We start from the raw sequence: 16,669 nt of genomic DNA on the forward strand, positions 1-16,669 counted from the left end.
AAATTTCAACAGCAACTGGTCTGAGTGTATTAAGTGATAAAGATGCTAATCCTGCATTCAAAACTTTTTCTGCTGTTATGGTTTGGAGTTATCATATGCTTTAGGAGCACTGGCCCTTTAAAGGGAACCAGAGACGACCTATATGTAAAAAAAGGATACGTTTTTATACATACCTGGGCTTTCCTCCAGCCCCATAAGCCTGGATCGCTCCCACGCCACTATCCTCCACTGCCTCTATCGCCGGTACCGGGTCCCGTCACTTCCGGCGGACGCGGCCAATTTTCCGCATAAACAGGGGCTCCCTCCATATCCTTACGCATGCGTCTGCGTAGTATGGAGGTGCATGCGTAAGTATATGGAGGGAGCCCTTGTGATGCGGAAAATTGGCCGCCCCTGCCGGCAGTGCCGCACTACGCGTACGTCAACTGGCCGAAACTACGGGACCTGGTACCGGCAGATAGAGGTAGCGGAGGACGGCGGCGTGGGAGCAATCCAGGCTTATGGGGCTGGAGGAAGCCCCAGGTATGTATAACATTTTTTTCATCCAGAGCTCTGGTTCTCTTTAATAGCCATTGCCAAACAGTTGCATGCTGGGGGTTCTTTTTATCTATAAGGGCTAGCTCACACTGAGTGCTTTAGTCGCGTTTTGCTGTTCGCCGGTGATCAGCAAAAAGCTGTTTTTTCACTGTACAGGAAAGTGATTTAGGAGTGATTGGGTTTTGTGATTCTATTACACTGAAACGCAATCGCTCCAAAAAGGCTGCATGCGCCATCAGCAAATCACTAATCACTGGCGATCGCTGCAGTGTGAACACTACCATTGACTTGCATTAGCAGCAGTGCTTTGCTGGACGCCAGTGATCAGCAAATCGCTGAAAAATCACCCAGTGTGAACTAGCCCTAGTCTATTCCTCCTCTTCCCTTTCCCTTTATTTCCCTGCCTAGCTGAAAGATAATCCTCTGCTCACTTGTGTATACAAGCAAGGCTGAGGTGACTCAGCGATTGGAGGAGAAAAGAAAAAAGTTAAGGGAAGAAATGACATCAGGATTTAGCCTAAAACTGTGGGCAAAAGACCAAGAATAGTATTCTCTTCATTTACTATATAAAATTCACTGAAATCAAAACGTGGACAGTACAATACATGTGTTATGTAAGTAGATCAAGTATTTATCGACATATATATAGGTTTTCTTCCCTGGCAAAGTAAAAGGAACCTGAGGTGTGAAACTTATGGAAGCTGCCATATTTATTTCCTTTCAAACAATACCAGTTGCCCGGCAGTGCTGCTGATCTTTCTGGTCAGTTGGGTCTAAATCACACACCTGAAACAAGCATGCAGCTAATCTTGTCAGATTTGTCATAGACATCTGATCTTCTGCATGCTTGTTTAGGATCTGTGGGTTAAAGTATTAAAGGCAGAGTTGATTAGCAGGACAGCCAGGCAATGTGTTTTATTTAAATGGAAATAAACAGGTCAGCCTCCATATCCCTCTCACCTCGGGCTCACTTTAACCTCCTTGCCGGTTCAATTCCTCCGGCAAGGAGGCAACGCAGGAGGTTTTTTTTTTTTAAATCATGTAGCGAGCCTAGGGCTCGCTACATAATAGCCGCTGAGCGGCGGCATCCCCCCACCCACTCCGATCGCCTTCGGCGATCAGAGTAAGCAGGAAATCCCGTTCAGAACGGGATTTCCTGCAGGGCTTCCCCGGTCGCCATGGCGACCGGGCGGGATGACGTCACCGACGTCATGGGGAATCCCGATCCGCCCCTCAACGCTGCCTGGCACTGATTGGCCAGGCAGTGCAGGGGTCTGGGGTGGGGGGGGGGGGGGGGTTGCGACTCGGCGCGGCGGATTGCGGCGGCGATCGGAAGCTACAAGCAGCTAGCAAAGTGCTAGCTGCTTGTAACAAAAAAAAAATTATGCAAATCGGCCCAGCGGGGCCTGAGAAATCCTCCTGCGCAGGTTACCCCGAACTGAGTTCGGGATAACCGGCAAGGAAGTTAAAAGGCGAGTTTCCACTTTTACTAATTTGCTATATACACACACACACACACAAAAAAAAGTTTTTTACGATTTTGTCTTTTTAAAAAGCACCTGGCTGTAACTGGCTGTAAACCCGTAGTTGGATTACTTTTCTAGTCTAGAATCCGTACGCTGGGTTCGTTCACACTGGAGGCGTTTTCATCCTTTTTTCACGCACAGACGATTTTTAAAATCACCCCACAAACGCTTGTGCAATGAATGTCTATGAGAAGGTTCCTATCAGCGCGGGTCGTGCGCTGTGCGGTCAGTAAAGCGGTGCCTGGACCATTTTTGTGGCGATTTCGCCTAAAATAGAAGGTACAGGAGAGACGCAAAACGCTCACAAAATTGCGTTTTTAAGAATAAATACATTGTATTTATTATTTTCCGGTTCAAAGAGTTCACTTCCTGACTAACGTCAGGAAGTAAAAAACCGCAATCACTCTGCAAAACCGCTTAAAAAAAAACGTGCAGGTAATGGCAAAAAAAACCGCTACGCGAACGGAACGCAATGTGAACATGGCCTCTGTGCTGCTTTTCAGTTTAGTCATAAGACATATGGGCCATATGCAATTCACTTTTTCACCTGAGTTTTCTCCTAGGTGATCATTTTAAACTTGTCAATAAAATGCATGCTAAGCCACCAGCATGCAAGAAAATACTCAAAATAAGTTTGATAGTCCTTTTTCACCTACTTTTTGGTACTTTTATAGTTAAAAAAGTGCTGGAAAGCTATTTTAAATTGAAGATTAAAAATTATCTCCTAGGTGAAAACTCAGGTGAAAAAGTGAATTGCATATGGGCCATTCTCTTTCCCTCATGAGCAATCGGTTGCATTGAGCTACAGCTTATTTTCCACATCTGCACAAACTGACTGGCAGGAAGCTCTGACACTCCCAGTCTCGACAGTCTGTTCGGAGCAGCGTGGAGTAGCCGGGTGTTTGAATTCAAATATACCAGACACGCATTTAGAAATACCCTTTACTAAAGGCATTGTTCACCTCTCAATAAGATGGGATTTCAAAATGTGGCAACCATTAGAAGACAACTGTAATGAGAGGGATACAGAGGCTGCCATATTTATTTTCTTTTATGTAATACCAGTTGCCTGGCTACCCTGCCTATCGTCTGCCTCTAATACTTCTACCCACAGACCCTGAACAAGCATGCAGCAGATCAGGTGTTTCTGACATTATTGTCAGATCTGACATGATTAGCTGCATGCTTGTTTCTGGTGTATGATTCAGACACTACTGCGGCCAAATAGAACAGCAGGAATGCTGGGCAAGTGGTATTGTTTAAAAGGAAATAAATATTTCTATGCTGAACTGTTTAACGTCCTTAGAAGCTATCCCCACTGCTTCTTACAGGTTTAAAAAGGGAACCTGAAGTGAGTAAAATTATGTAAAATAAACATGACGTAGCTGCAAATGAATATTACATACTAACTTCACCGTCAGTTCCTCTCAGAACCTCACCATTTTCTTCTTACAGTGATCCCTTACAGTTCTGGCAGAACTGAAATATACCAGTTGCTGTCAGTTATATATCAGCAGCTGTCAGTTACAACTGAATATGCAAGGTAATGTCCATGTTTCCCTACGGCTCAAGTGGGTGATATTACAGTTTAACAGTGTGCTGACGAGGAAGCTGTTATGGTATAATGGCCATTTCTAAAATGGAGGACGGAGAATTCCATTGATCAGAGTGGGCAAACAGGACGCAGGAGAGGAGAAAGAGATTGAGGAGTAGACTACACTTGAGGCAAGCATGACCTGTGAATGGTTATTTTGACTATTTATTTTCAGTTCAGGTTCTCTTTAAACTGAGGCACTACTACAATTTGAGTGAGCCAGCAAATTCCACTAACGTGATTGGTGGACAGCACCCTCTCGAACACCCCTCTCAGTAATAATACGCCCTCACATTATCCGACCAATTAAAATTCAAGTTGTAGACGTTGGTGCGATTGGACTTTCACGCTTGCTCACCTCAACCATACTAAGGGCCCAGATACACTATAAGCGCTTTTTGGCCATCAGAGCTTTCTGAGAGCGCTTTAAAATACGCTCCAATTGACTTACATAAAAATTGCGGTAATTCACGCTTGGGATTTTACTGTAAGCCAATGGGAGCGTTTTTTAAAAAGCTCTCAGGAAGCTCTGTTGGTCAAAAAGCGCTCAGAAACGCGCTTAGAGCTGGTTAGCACTTGGCGATTCTTCAGCACTTTGCTGATGTAACGCTGATCGCCAGTGATCAGCAAAGCGCTGCTACTAATGTATCCCTATAGACGCGTTCACACTGCAGCGGTTGCGATTTCGATCAATCGCAAACGCACTGCATGCAGCGTTTCAGGGGTGATTGCATTGCATTGAGGAGCCGAGAACGGAGAAGTGACTGCGGAGGGAGCGAGGACACGCGCCGGCGGATCAGGTAATGTATTGCCACTAGCGTCGGTTGTCGGGCATTCTAACGCCGCTATGGACGCACTCCTGACCCGCGGGCGATCGACCGAAATCTTCCGCACGGGCGGATCAACGAAAACGATTGATTTCGAACGGAAATCGATCGTTCTGTCAGCGTTTGCGCAACGATTTTACAGCAAATTCGATCACAGTGATCGAATCTGCTTATATCGGCGGGAAAATCGTTAGGTGTATGGGCCCCTTTAGTGAGCTCCAGCACTGACACATGAGAACCTGAGGAAGCTATGAAGGGGGTCTGGGGATATATAGAGCAAATAGAAGACAACATGAGCCCTGGAGACCTACTCAGTGAAATGGTTGTGTCTGCATCACATCAGCTTTGGACGCTAGTAAACAGTAATCCAATCACAGCACCCTCCACAGCATGAAGCGGTCTGATTGGATGAATAGTGTGGGCGACTGGGCGTAGCTTACTATAACCTATCAGAAACCTAGCAGCTTGAGAGGGTGCCGCCCAATTATGTTAGCATAATTTCCCTACGAGTCTTGCTGTTGGGTCCCCTTCATTATTATTATTTAGTATATATATAGCGCCGACATCTTCCGCAGTGCTGTTCAAATTATATATTGCCTTGTCACTAACTGTCCCTCAGAGGAGCTCACAATCTACTCCCTACCATAGTCATATGTCAATGTATGTATCATAGTCTAGGGCAGTGGTCTGTAAACTTGGCTCTCCAGCTGTTAACCTCCCTGGCGGTAAGCCCGAGCTGAGCTCGGGCTATGCCGCACAGGGAGATATCTCAGCCCCTGGTGGGGCGATTTTGACCATGTAAAGTGCTGTGCGCGCAGCTAGCACTTTGCCAGCTGCGCGCACAGCTTGATCGCCGCCGCTCTGCGACGATCGCCCGCACGCAGCGGCAGAAGAGGGCCCCCCCTGCCAGAGCCCTGCGCTGCCCGGACCAATGAGTTCCGGGCAGCGCTATGGGCTGGATCGAGTGCGCCTGACGTCATGCCGATCGTCGCCATGGCGACAGGAGAAGCCAAACAGGGGAACGCGTTATATACGCGCTCCCCTGTTTGCTATTGATGCCGGCGACGATCGCACTAGAGGGCCACATGCGCCCTCTAGTGGTGTTTCATGTAGCTACCACTCTGGTAGCTTAACATGAAACAAAAAAAAATTAATTAAAAAAAAGGTTTTTTGCAGAGTTGAAAAAAAAATTAACTGCCAGGGAGGTTAAAGTAAACGTCCGGACTAAAAATCGACTAAGCAGCACTGAAAAGGCCTGGTGTTTCTTTAACAGTTTCACAGCATCAGAACTTTGTTTCAAGCCTCATTTTTAGCTGCATAGAAGAAAACTGCCCGGGCTTTTTTCCCCTGATGCTGTGCAAAGCATGATGGGATTTCTGATGTTGTTGCCCTCGTTCTGCTGTTTTGGTGCAAAGTTTTCTTTTTTTACATTTCCTAGCGTGTGCAGCTGGGAGGGGTAATCAGGACACAGGACAGTTGGAACTGTGTCTCCTGCTCCTTGTCACCTCCTTTCAACCAAAAAGATGGCTGCCCCCATGACAAAGATGGCAGCCCCCGTGAATCACAAACATTTGCCTGTTCTTTTAAAACAGGGTGGGTAAAAAATTATATTACCTATCTATTCTAATTAACATAACTAATGTAACTTAATGACAGTATGTTTGTTTAGGCTGAAGTTCCCCTTTAAGGAACTAATAGTCCCACAATGCATTTGCCTTTATAATTAATTATGACTGTCAGACTCCTGCAATGCATTGTGGGACTTGTAGTTCCTTAATAGCTGGAGAGCCGAGTTTGCAGATCACTGGTCTAGGAACAGTTTAGGGAAAAGCCAGATAACTTATCTGAATGTTTTTGGGATGTGGGAGGAAACCAGAGTTGCTGAAGGAACCCCACGCAGACACGGGAAGAACATACAAACTCCATGCAGATAGTGCCCTGGCTGGGATACGAACTGAGAACCCAGCGCTGCAAGGCGAGAGCGCTAACCACTACGCCATTGTGTTATCCAACCTCTAAGTACAGTAAACTAGCGCTTTGCTCTGTACAAAGAAAATACCTTTAAGTGGATCCGAGATGAAAAACGAACTATAACAAGTAACTTGTCCATATATCTTATCTAAAGTTTAGATGGTTTACACAGCATATCTAGCTGCATACAGCTTCAACAGTATATAATTATTTCTTCCTGTGATACAATGGCCTCAATTCACTAAGCTTTATCAAACACTTTATCAAATGTTTGATAATTTATCTCATGGGTAAAATCTAATTTTGAAATCACTAAGGTGTTATAGGTTTATTGAGGCAGGGAACACACTTGACAGTTTTCGTACGCGTTTTCTGCACAGAAAAACCGAGAACTCATGTTAATCAATGGGCTAGTACACACTTACTGTGTTGTTCGCACGCAGGAAAAAAACTGACATTCTGCATCCTGATTCTGCACATTTTGGCAGTTTTCTGTATCAATTACATCAGCTGCTGTGAAAAAACGTGCGCGTTTTCCTGCATGGAAACACACTTGGTGTGCAGAAAAAGTATGCAGGAAAACGCGCGCGGAAAACTGAAAGTCAAGTGTGTTCCCTGCCTGAATGTTTTATTGATAAAACGTTCAATAAATCTATAACACTTTAGTGAATTCAAAATTAGATTTTACCCATGAGGTAAATTATCAAACGTTTGATAAAGTGTTTGATAAAGCTTAGTGAATTGAGGCCAAAGAGGGCAGTCATGTTCTGATTGTCACAGGCTGAGGGCTGGAGATGCTATGAGCTTGCCTGTGTGTAAATTCAGTCCCCTCTCCTCCTCCCCTCTGCCTCTGAAATTTCTGGCTAGTAGCCTCCTCCTCCTCCCCAGACTGAGCTCCCATAAGCCCTTGCTACACTGCCAAGGCACTGTGAAAACCTGTGGGCTTACCTTGTTTAGTTTATAGGGAATTGGAGTATTAAAACAAAAAAGTATTTGGCTTGAGGAACGCCCTATAAACTATAAGAAAGGAACACAATTATGCAATGAGTAAAAGTATCTCGGATCCACTTTAAGTGCAGTTTTTCATCTCAGCAAAGAGCCATGTAAATCCATACCAGTGTTTTCCCTAGAAAATGTTTCCAGCCGGGTGGCATGATAAAGTAGCGGGGGTCGGGCAAGATGAGAGAATACAGGGCCGGCCCTCCTCTGCTCAACTCTGCTTACAGCAGGGGAGGAGGTGAGCTGATGACAGCCGGGTGCTCACCAAAACTAGCCGGGTGGAGCACCCGGCTAAAAGAGCCTGGGGAGAACACTGCATACTTTGTGAGCCGGGGGACCTTTAGTAAGTAGATGGGGTCAGGGGACCCATAGTGCAGACAAGGGCCCTTCTGGACTCTTAGCCAGTGCTGGGCCGAAATTACGCATGAGCGTAATTACGCACCGTAATTCAATGCAAATTTACGCGTAATTTTACGAAGACTTACGCGTAATTACTAATGTAAAAACTCCCCTTTTCTAAGAGTAGCCAATCAGGCAACATCCTAAGCAACCAATAGTATCTTCTCCCGCCTTCAGTATATAAGCGTACATTGACGGCTATTGCGTACACATCATCCGTATGCGTAAAAAAATACGCATTAATGGGTATTACGGCACTACGCGTAACATCGTAGCGTAAGTGCCTACATTACAATATCCTTACGCGTAACTGCGTAAGTTTACGCGTAATTACAGTGATGACCCGTAGATAATTTAGTACGCCGTAACCGTAATTGCGTAATGCGTAGGATTACGCGTAATGACCCGTAAGCGTAGATTTTTCCATTACGACCAGCACTGCTCTTAGCTACATTCACATGACCTTAGTCAGCTGTGGTAACAGGCCAGCATGTATACACCCCGGGAAGCTACATGGGGGGAGATGGGGAAGGGGGGCTGAGGTCAATAGTCGTCATGAAAGGATAGGGAACCATAAAGAGCTGTGGAGGCAAGTGAAGTGCCATCTAGTATACGCAGGAGACACATGCAGCCACAATGTCAGGTTATGGCCCAGCATGTATCCATAAAGGGACTGCATACAGCTATGGAGAAGGGTCACATTGCGGTGTTAGTCTACTTTAGGAGGACCCAGCAGGAAACATCATAGCGAAATCCAGCTAACATGATTGGGTGGGCGGCACCCTCTCGGCCTGCTAGGTTTCCAATAGGTTGTAGTAAACTATGCCCACACTATTCACCAATCACAACACTTTGTGCTATAAGAGAGTACTGTGATTGGAGAGCTGTTGCATATGAGATTACCTGCTGGGTCCCCTAAACAAGACTAGCGCCCACGACGATTAATCCAAAAACAGCCTCCAGGCAGCTACTAAGTGGGGTCAGGGCCCCAGCAAGTATACAGAGGGGAACACAAGGCAGATTAAGAATAAATAGGGGGTATGGGGTATACCAGGCAACTATAGAGAAGGGTCAGGGCCCCGGAATATACACATAGGGGATACCATACACCTACAGATGGGGATTATGCCCCCACAATGCGTACAAAAGAGACACAAGGCAGCAACAGAGGGTCATCAGGACCCCAGCATGTATCCATAGGAGACACCAGGCAGTTATGGAAAGGATCAGGGTATGAGGGAATATCAGGCAGCTATAGAGAAGGGTCAGGGCCCTTGAATGTATACATAGGGGACACCATACACCTACAGACGGGGATTATGCAGCCAGAATGCATACAAAAGAGGCAGCAACAGAGGGTCATCAGGCGGAGCAGTGCTTTTCAGCACTGCTAGATTTGGGCGCAGCCAGCGCCGTCATAGACTGTAATGGGAATCAGTCTATAGCGGCGCTCAGTGAGTAACGTCGGCTTCGTCAGAAGACGGAGCCGAAGTTGCTTAAAAAAAAACACAATAATTCGGCCTCCAGCAATCGCTGGAAGCCGAATTATTTCATTCCCCCACTATCCATGGCGGCCTGGAGGGGGAATAGTAATTAAAACGGCCCGGACTTGTGCAGAACCAGGATCAGCCATATACCGCTGTATCCTGCGCCCAAGTCTACCGCTGCCGATTTCAAATGTACTCCATCAGGACCCCAGCATGTATCCATAGGAGACACCAGGCAGATATGGAAAGGATCAGGGTATGAGGGAATATCAGGAAGCTATAGAGAAGGGTCAGGGCCCTGGAATGTATACATAGGGGACACCATACACCTACAGACGGGGATTATGCAGCCAGAATGCATACAAAGGAGAGACAAGGCAGCAACAGAGGGACATCAGGGCCCTAGCATGTATCCGTGGGGGACACCAGGCAGATAGGGAAAAGATCAGGGTATAGGGGATACCAGGCAACTTTATAGAGAAGTGTCAGGGCCCTGGAATGTGTACATAGGGGACACCATACACCTACAGACGGGGATTATGCCCCCACAATGCATACAAAGGAGAGACAAGGCAGCAACAGAGGGACATCAGGGCCCTAGTATGTATCCGTGGGGGACACCAGGCAGATAGGGATAAGATCAGAGTATAGGGGATACTAGGCAGCTATAGAGAAGGGTCAGGGCCCTGGAATGTGTACATGGGGACACCATACACCTACAGACGGGGATTATGTCCCCAGAATGCATACAAAGGAGAGACAAGGCAGCAACAGAGGGACATCAGGGCCCTAGCATGTATCCGTGGGGGGACACCAGGCAGATAGGGAAAAGATCAGAGTATAGGGGATACCAGGCAGCTATGGAGAAGGGTCAGGGCCCTAGAATGTGTACATAGGGGACACCATACACCTACAGACGGGGATTATGTCCCCAGAATGCATACAAAGGAGAGACAAGGCAGCAACAGAGGGACATCAGGGCCCTAGCATGTATCCATGGGGGACACCAGGCAAATAGGGAAAAGATCAGAGTATAGGGGATACTAAGCAGCTATAGAGAAGGGTCAGGGCCCTGGAATGTGTACATGGGGACACCATACACCTACAGACAGAGATTATGCAGCCAGAATGCATACAAAGGAGAAAGAAGGCAGCAACAGAGGGACATCAGGGTCCCAGCATGTATCCATAGGAAACACCAGGCAGATATAGAAAGGATCAGGAAATAATATAAATAGAGAGAGATACTAGGCAGCTGTGGAGAGGGGTGCCCACCATGTATACATAAAGACCCCAGTAAAGCTATGAAGGGGGGGGCAAGGCCCAGCATGCACACACAAGGGACCACATGCAGCTAGAGGAGGAGACCAGGGCCCGGCATGCACACCCAGGGGACACGAGGAAGCTATAGGGGGATGAGAGGCTCCCAGCCTTTATACACAGGGGACAACAGGCAGCCATGGAGGGGGGTCAGGATCCCCCATGCTGCACAGAATGGGCCCCGGATATCTACAGGGCTACACAGGGGCCCCGGAACAAGCATACAGGAGCCACCCAGGGCCCCGCCGGAAATGGTAGGCTCCACGGTTACCTGTTCCTCGTGCTCAGGCCTCGCTCTCAGCTCCCCCGCCGGCCGCTCATTGAATCCGCCGCAACCACAAGCAAGGAGGCAGCGCGCCAGGCCAGGGAGCGGAGCACCGACTGCGCATGTGCAGTGCTTCCAGACAGGCGCCTGCGTACTGCCCAGACCCGGCCACTTGCTGCGCATGCGTGTTCCCCCAGACCCAGTCACCCATTGCGCCTGCGTACTCCCTAGACCCGGCTACCCACTGCGCCTGCGTAATGCTCAGACGCGGCACCCACTGCGTCTGCGTATTCCCCAGATTCGGCCACCCACTGCGCTTGCGCAGTACAATACGTTCCCTAGCATAATGCGCATGCGGCTCGGCTACTGGTTTTGGCTAGAGATGGGAAGTTCGGATCTTTTCAATGATCCGGATGATTCGAATCGGATCATTGAAGAGATCCGGATCTTTGATTCGAATCTCGGATCATTTTACTACCGGAAGCATTCGGGGGTGAAATGAACAGCAGGACAGGTCTGTGGACAGGAGAAGGGGAGGGAGTAGACACACAGAGAAGGGGAGAAGATGGACAGAGGGCAGGGGGTGGACAGAGAAGGGAGGAGGGACGAGCAGAGAGCAGAAATGTTTATACAATACAATACATAAACATTTCTATAGCGCTTTTCTCCCATAGGACTCAAAGCGCTTAGGCTCTCTCAGATTCAGTAGTTAGTAGGATGAAGTATTCACACAACAAAAGTTATATTTCTGCAAATGCCAGACTGAACAGGTGGGTTTTCAGTCTGGATTTAAACACATCCAGGGATGGGGCTGTCCTGATCTGTTGAGGTAAGGAGTTCCAAAACATAGGGGCAGCATGACAGAAGGCTCTGGGACCAAAAGTTTCCAAGTGGACTCTGGGTATGACTAGATTATTAGAACCTGTGGATCTGAGAATGCGGGGATTGCTACGCAGCTGTGACATATCTTTCAAGTATCCAGGGCCTAGATTATTCAGGGATTTAAATGTCAGTAGGCCGATCTTGAATAGGACCCTCCATTCTATAGGTAGCCAGTGAAGGGAATGCAGGACTGGCATTATGTGGCAGTGACGGGGTTGGTTGGTTAGCAGTCTGGCAGCAGTATTCTGTATCAGCTGTAGTCGGTACAAGACCTTTTTTGGAAGGCCAGTGTAGAGAGCATTGCAGTAGTCCAGTCGGGATGTGATGAAGGCGTGGACTAAGGTTGGCAGATCTTCTGGGGGTATGAGGTGCTTGATTTTTGCAATGTTCTTCAGGTGAAAATAGGATGATTTCACCACCGCAGAGATTTGAGTTCTGAAGTTTAAATCCCCATCAATTAGAACTCCCAGGCTACGCACATGATCAGAGCTGCGTAGATCCGTGCCTCCTATTCCCAGTGGTGAAGACTGCAAGTTAAGTTGTTTTGTTATCATGCTCTGCCCTCCAATCAGAAGGACTTCAGTTTTGTCTGCATTTAGTTTCAGCCAGTTGTCATTCATCCATTGCTGTAGTTCACGTAAGCAGGCGTTTATAGTTAGAGTTGGGTCTGTCACACCAGGCTTGAAGGAAAGATATAGTTGGGTGTCGTCTGCGTAGCAGTGGTATGTCAGGCCATGTTTTTGGATTAGTTTTCCCAATGGTAGCACGAAATGTTTGCACGTAATACCCACATGCTGCAATCATATGCTTTACATATATTTCACCTATATGCTCATCTGTACAGTTTGAAAGAAAAGGTCGCACAGTGAAAGAAAGCATTCCCAGAAGATAAGTGCAGCTGTGCCGAGTGCAGGAGGATCATATTGCCTTTCAATCACACTGTCTGCAAAGTTACTGAGCTGTGCTGAGCCAAAAGCTTCCCATGTGTTCACTGTGCAGCACTACGGAACAGCCAGCCTGTAATGAGCAGCACGTTATAGCCAGTATGTGTGCTCTACACATATCTGGCAGTGGCACCCATGTCCCCTCTACCTGTCCCTGTGCAAGGCTGGCTCCCCTGAGTCCCCTCCAACAGAGCGTTCCATCTCTGCTCTGCTTCCAGGACCCCGCTGCCCGCTGAGAGGGGGCGTGTCGCTCCTGGCCCCGCCCCTTTTGCGATCCGAATCACTCATTTTGATGATTCGGATGATCGACTCATAAAATAGATTCGGATCAAAGATCCGAATCGTTCATGATCCGGACAACACTAGTTTTGGCGGGTTGTCGGGTGTCAGTCAGTGAATTTGTTCTCTCAGTATTAACTGAAAGTAATGTAGTGACAGAGGACGTCAGACGTCATCAGAATTTCTAAGCTAGGGTGTAAGGCCTCTTTTCCACGAACTGTTTATAGGCAGTGAAATGCCTCTCAACTGCTCACTGCTGCCTGGTAACTGCTTGTTGCTGCCTGGTAACTGCTCACTACTGCCTGGTGACTGCTGCTTGGTAACTGCTTGTTGCTGCCTGGTAACTGCTCACTACTGCCTGCTGAGCACACAGCTCAACAGTCAGTGGAAAGAAGGCCTTAGGGCCTGTACACACTGCTGCGCTTTTTAATCGCAAGGTCTTTTGAAAAATAATGAAAATCGTGAAGACCTGTACACACTGGTGCAATGTGCTTTTTCTATTCTCATGAAGGCATGCGATTTTAAAAGCGCAGCAGTGTGTACAGGCCCTTAGGCCTCTTTTCCCCGAGCAGTTGAACTGTGTGCTCACTCAGCTAGCAGTTACCAGGCAGCAATAAGCAGTTACCAGGCAGCAGCAAGCAGTTGTAAGAGGCATGTCATTGCCTATAGACTAGTGATGGGAATTCCGGCTCTTCTCGGAGAATCGGCTCTTCTGAATCGGCTCCCGTTAAAGAGCCGGCTCTGAATCGGCTCTTCATTAAATATCACTAGACGCCACTCAGAATCGGAGTAAAAGCCCTGCCCCGTCTCCATGACAACTCCAGACTGCCTCTCTGACTGGGGCAATCCCTCCTGCTACTGCTTTGCTCCAACCCATACACTCCTACAAGCTGCAAGAGGAGGACTACATCTCCCAGCATGCCTCAGTACACAGCAAGTCAGAGCTGTGTGGGGCGGCTGAGGCATCGGCTCTTTCAAGACCGAGAACCGGCTCTTATCGTTCGCAGCAAAGAGCCAGCTCTTAGAGCCGGCTCGTTTGCGAACGACCCATCACTACTATCAACTGTCTGTGAAAAAGAGGCCTAAGGGGGCCACACACCATACAATTTTTAAATATCTGTTCAATTCAAGAATGGCAATCAATTTCGCTCAAATTTTCTCCAATCATTAATAAAATTATTGAATGCTCAGAAAAAAATTGATTGGAACTATACATCAAATAACTGACAATCCATCACACACACCATACAATTCTCCAAAAATAAAATGGGAAATCCAATCGAAAACAAAGAAAAGCTCTCGATTTTTCAGGACAACCGATCGTAATTATTGAATTGTTGAAAAATTGCATCTTTTAATTGTATGGTGTGTGGCCACCTTAAAGCCCCATCTACACCATACCATTTTTTGTCCGATTCGATTCAATTCAATTTGATTCATTGATTTGATTCAATCCGACATCCCGATCGGACATGTCGAATTGAATCGAATCAATGAATCGAATTGATTCGAATCAGACAAAAAATTGTATGGTGTAGATGGGGCTTAAAGTAAAGGTCCAAGAAAAAAAAAGATCCAAACCTGGGGCTTCCTCCAGCCCGTGGCAGCCGTCCTTTGCCCTAGCCGCAACACCGGTGGCTCCCGGGCTTCTCCGCTGCAGATGCTGACCTCACCAGGTCGGGTTCCGGGTCGGCGTCTTCTGCGCTCCACCGCGCGGGTCACGTGGTTCGGCCTACGTCATCAGGACGGTACTGCGCAGTACCGTCCTGATAACGTCAGACGGACCATGTGACCCACGATGTGGAGCACAGATGACGCACAGAATTGCACATTGTATTGTAATACCAGTCATTGCATACCTTTTACTGCACCTGTGTGACTGCACATTGTATTAGTCAAGTCAGTGCATACCTTTCACTTCCCCCCTGATATGGACAAAACAGGTAGAGGCAGGGGCAGACTCAGAGGCAGGCCACCGGACAGGTCTGTTCGAGGTCGTGCTGACGTGATTTCGTGCGGCCCTGGCCCAAAGTACAGTGCTCAGAAGAAGGCATGTCCCATCAACTCCCTGTAATGATCCGCTCAGCTGGCTGCACAGGCAGACAGCTGTTTGACCATTCCTCTAGTCTGTGGGCTGCAGGTCTCTGGAAGAGAGACCTGTCTTTCCTTTGCAACTTTCTGACCTGCTCTGCTGCTGAGGAATTTGCATACATTTGTTATGCAAATCACCTAGCTGCCTCCTTTGAAGGCTGGCAGTATAAAAGCCATGTTTTCCCAGAATCCTTGGCTGGTCATCCTTTCATGGTTTGTTACTGAGAAACACTCCTTGAGTGTCAGCCTTCCCTGTTGGTTTGTTGAGGTTATCTTAGAGCGGGAATGCCCAATAGGTCGATCGCGATCTACCGGTAGATCGCGACCGCCTATTTGGTAGATCCACCTGGTCTGAACTCTGAACTCTGGACTTTGAAACCAAGAACTTTATGATTCTTCCCACAATAAGGACATCTTTCCAGGAACTAAGTATTTTTCTCCCTTCTTTTATTTTTCATACTGGCTATTACTGTTTTAATAATTGTTGATTTTAATAATTGTCGGTATATATTAATTATTTATATTGCTGTGAATAAAAGACTTCCTCCAAGTCATTCACTGTTTCGCTACCCTGCTTATCAGCACACACAGAAATGATCCCGGGTCTCTGAAGATACGCTACTGTTTGTTTGTTGTTGGCTAGACAGAATATCGTGTGTTTAACCGTTTTATTCGCAGGATTAGTCAGTCAGTTAGTGGGCCCCACGGTCCCATGATAACCGCGGTGGTGGCAGTTTACTCTGAACCAGTGGGTGAAGTGGTAATCACCCGTGTCTCACAGGCTTCCTTCTGAGTTGTCTGCGGCTAATTCTTAACGGTTCCTGCGCATTGACTGCGACCAGAGTTCGCACGATCTGTGCGCTGGCACCGTTTAGAAGGCTAAGTGCGGTCAGCCACGAGGGCTCCAGTGACAGGGACCCATCCCCACCTACCTATGCTAAAGGGACCCATCCCCACCTACCTATGCTAAAGGGACCCATCCCCACCTACCTATGCTAAAGGGACCCATCCCCACCTACCTATGCTAAAGGGACCCATCCCCACCTACCTATGCTAAAGGGACCCATCCCCACCTACCTATGCTAAAGGGACCCATCCCCACCTACCTATGCTGAAGGGACCCATCCCCACCTACCTACCTATGCTAAAGGGACCCATCCCCACCTACCTACCTATGCTAAAGGGACCCATCCCCCACCTACCTACCTATGCTAAAGGGACCCATCCCCACCTACCTACCTATGCTAAAGGGACCCATCCCCACCTACTTACCTATGCTAAAGGGACCCATCCCCACCTACCTATACTAAAGGGACCCATCCCCACCTACCTATGCTAAAGGCACCTATCCCCACCTACCTATGCTAAAGGGACCCATCCCCACCTACCTATGCTAAAGGCACCTATCCCCACCTACCTATGCTAAAGGGACCTATCCCCACCTACCTATGCTGAAGGTACCTATCCCCGCCCACCTATGCTAAAGGCACCCATCCCCACCTACCTATGCTAAAGGGACCCATCCCCACCTACCTATGCTAAAGGGAC

General features: G+C 47.7%; 1 protein-coding gene across 2 annotated transcripts in view; it reads right to left on the bottom strand.

Moving 5' to 3' along the window:
* The window catches only part of WDR5 (WD repeat domain 5), a 34,988-nt gene extending 23,910 nt beyond the window's left edge, over nucleotides 1-11,078 (bottom strand). For both annotated transcript variants that reach the window (XM_068249939.1, XM_068249938.1), the window contains exon 1: nucleotides 10,932-11,078. The gene's annotated coding sequence lies outside the window, so the exon portion shown is untranslated. The remainder of the gene's footprint in view (nucleotides 1-10,931) is intronic.
* Nucleotides 11,079-16,669: the final 5,591 nt, after the last annotated feature.

The sequence above is a fragment of the Hyperolius riggenbachi genome, chromosome 8 (assembly GCF_040937935.1).
Source record: "Hyperolius riggenbachi isolate aHypRig1 chromosome 8, aHypRig1.pri, whole genome shotgun sequence".
NCBI classification, from domain to species: domain Eukaryota; kingdom Metazoa; phylum Chordata; class Amphibia; order Anura; family Hyperoliidae; genus Hyperolius; species Hyperolius riggenbachi.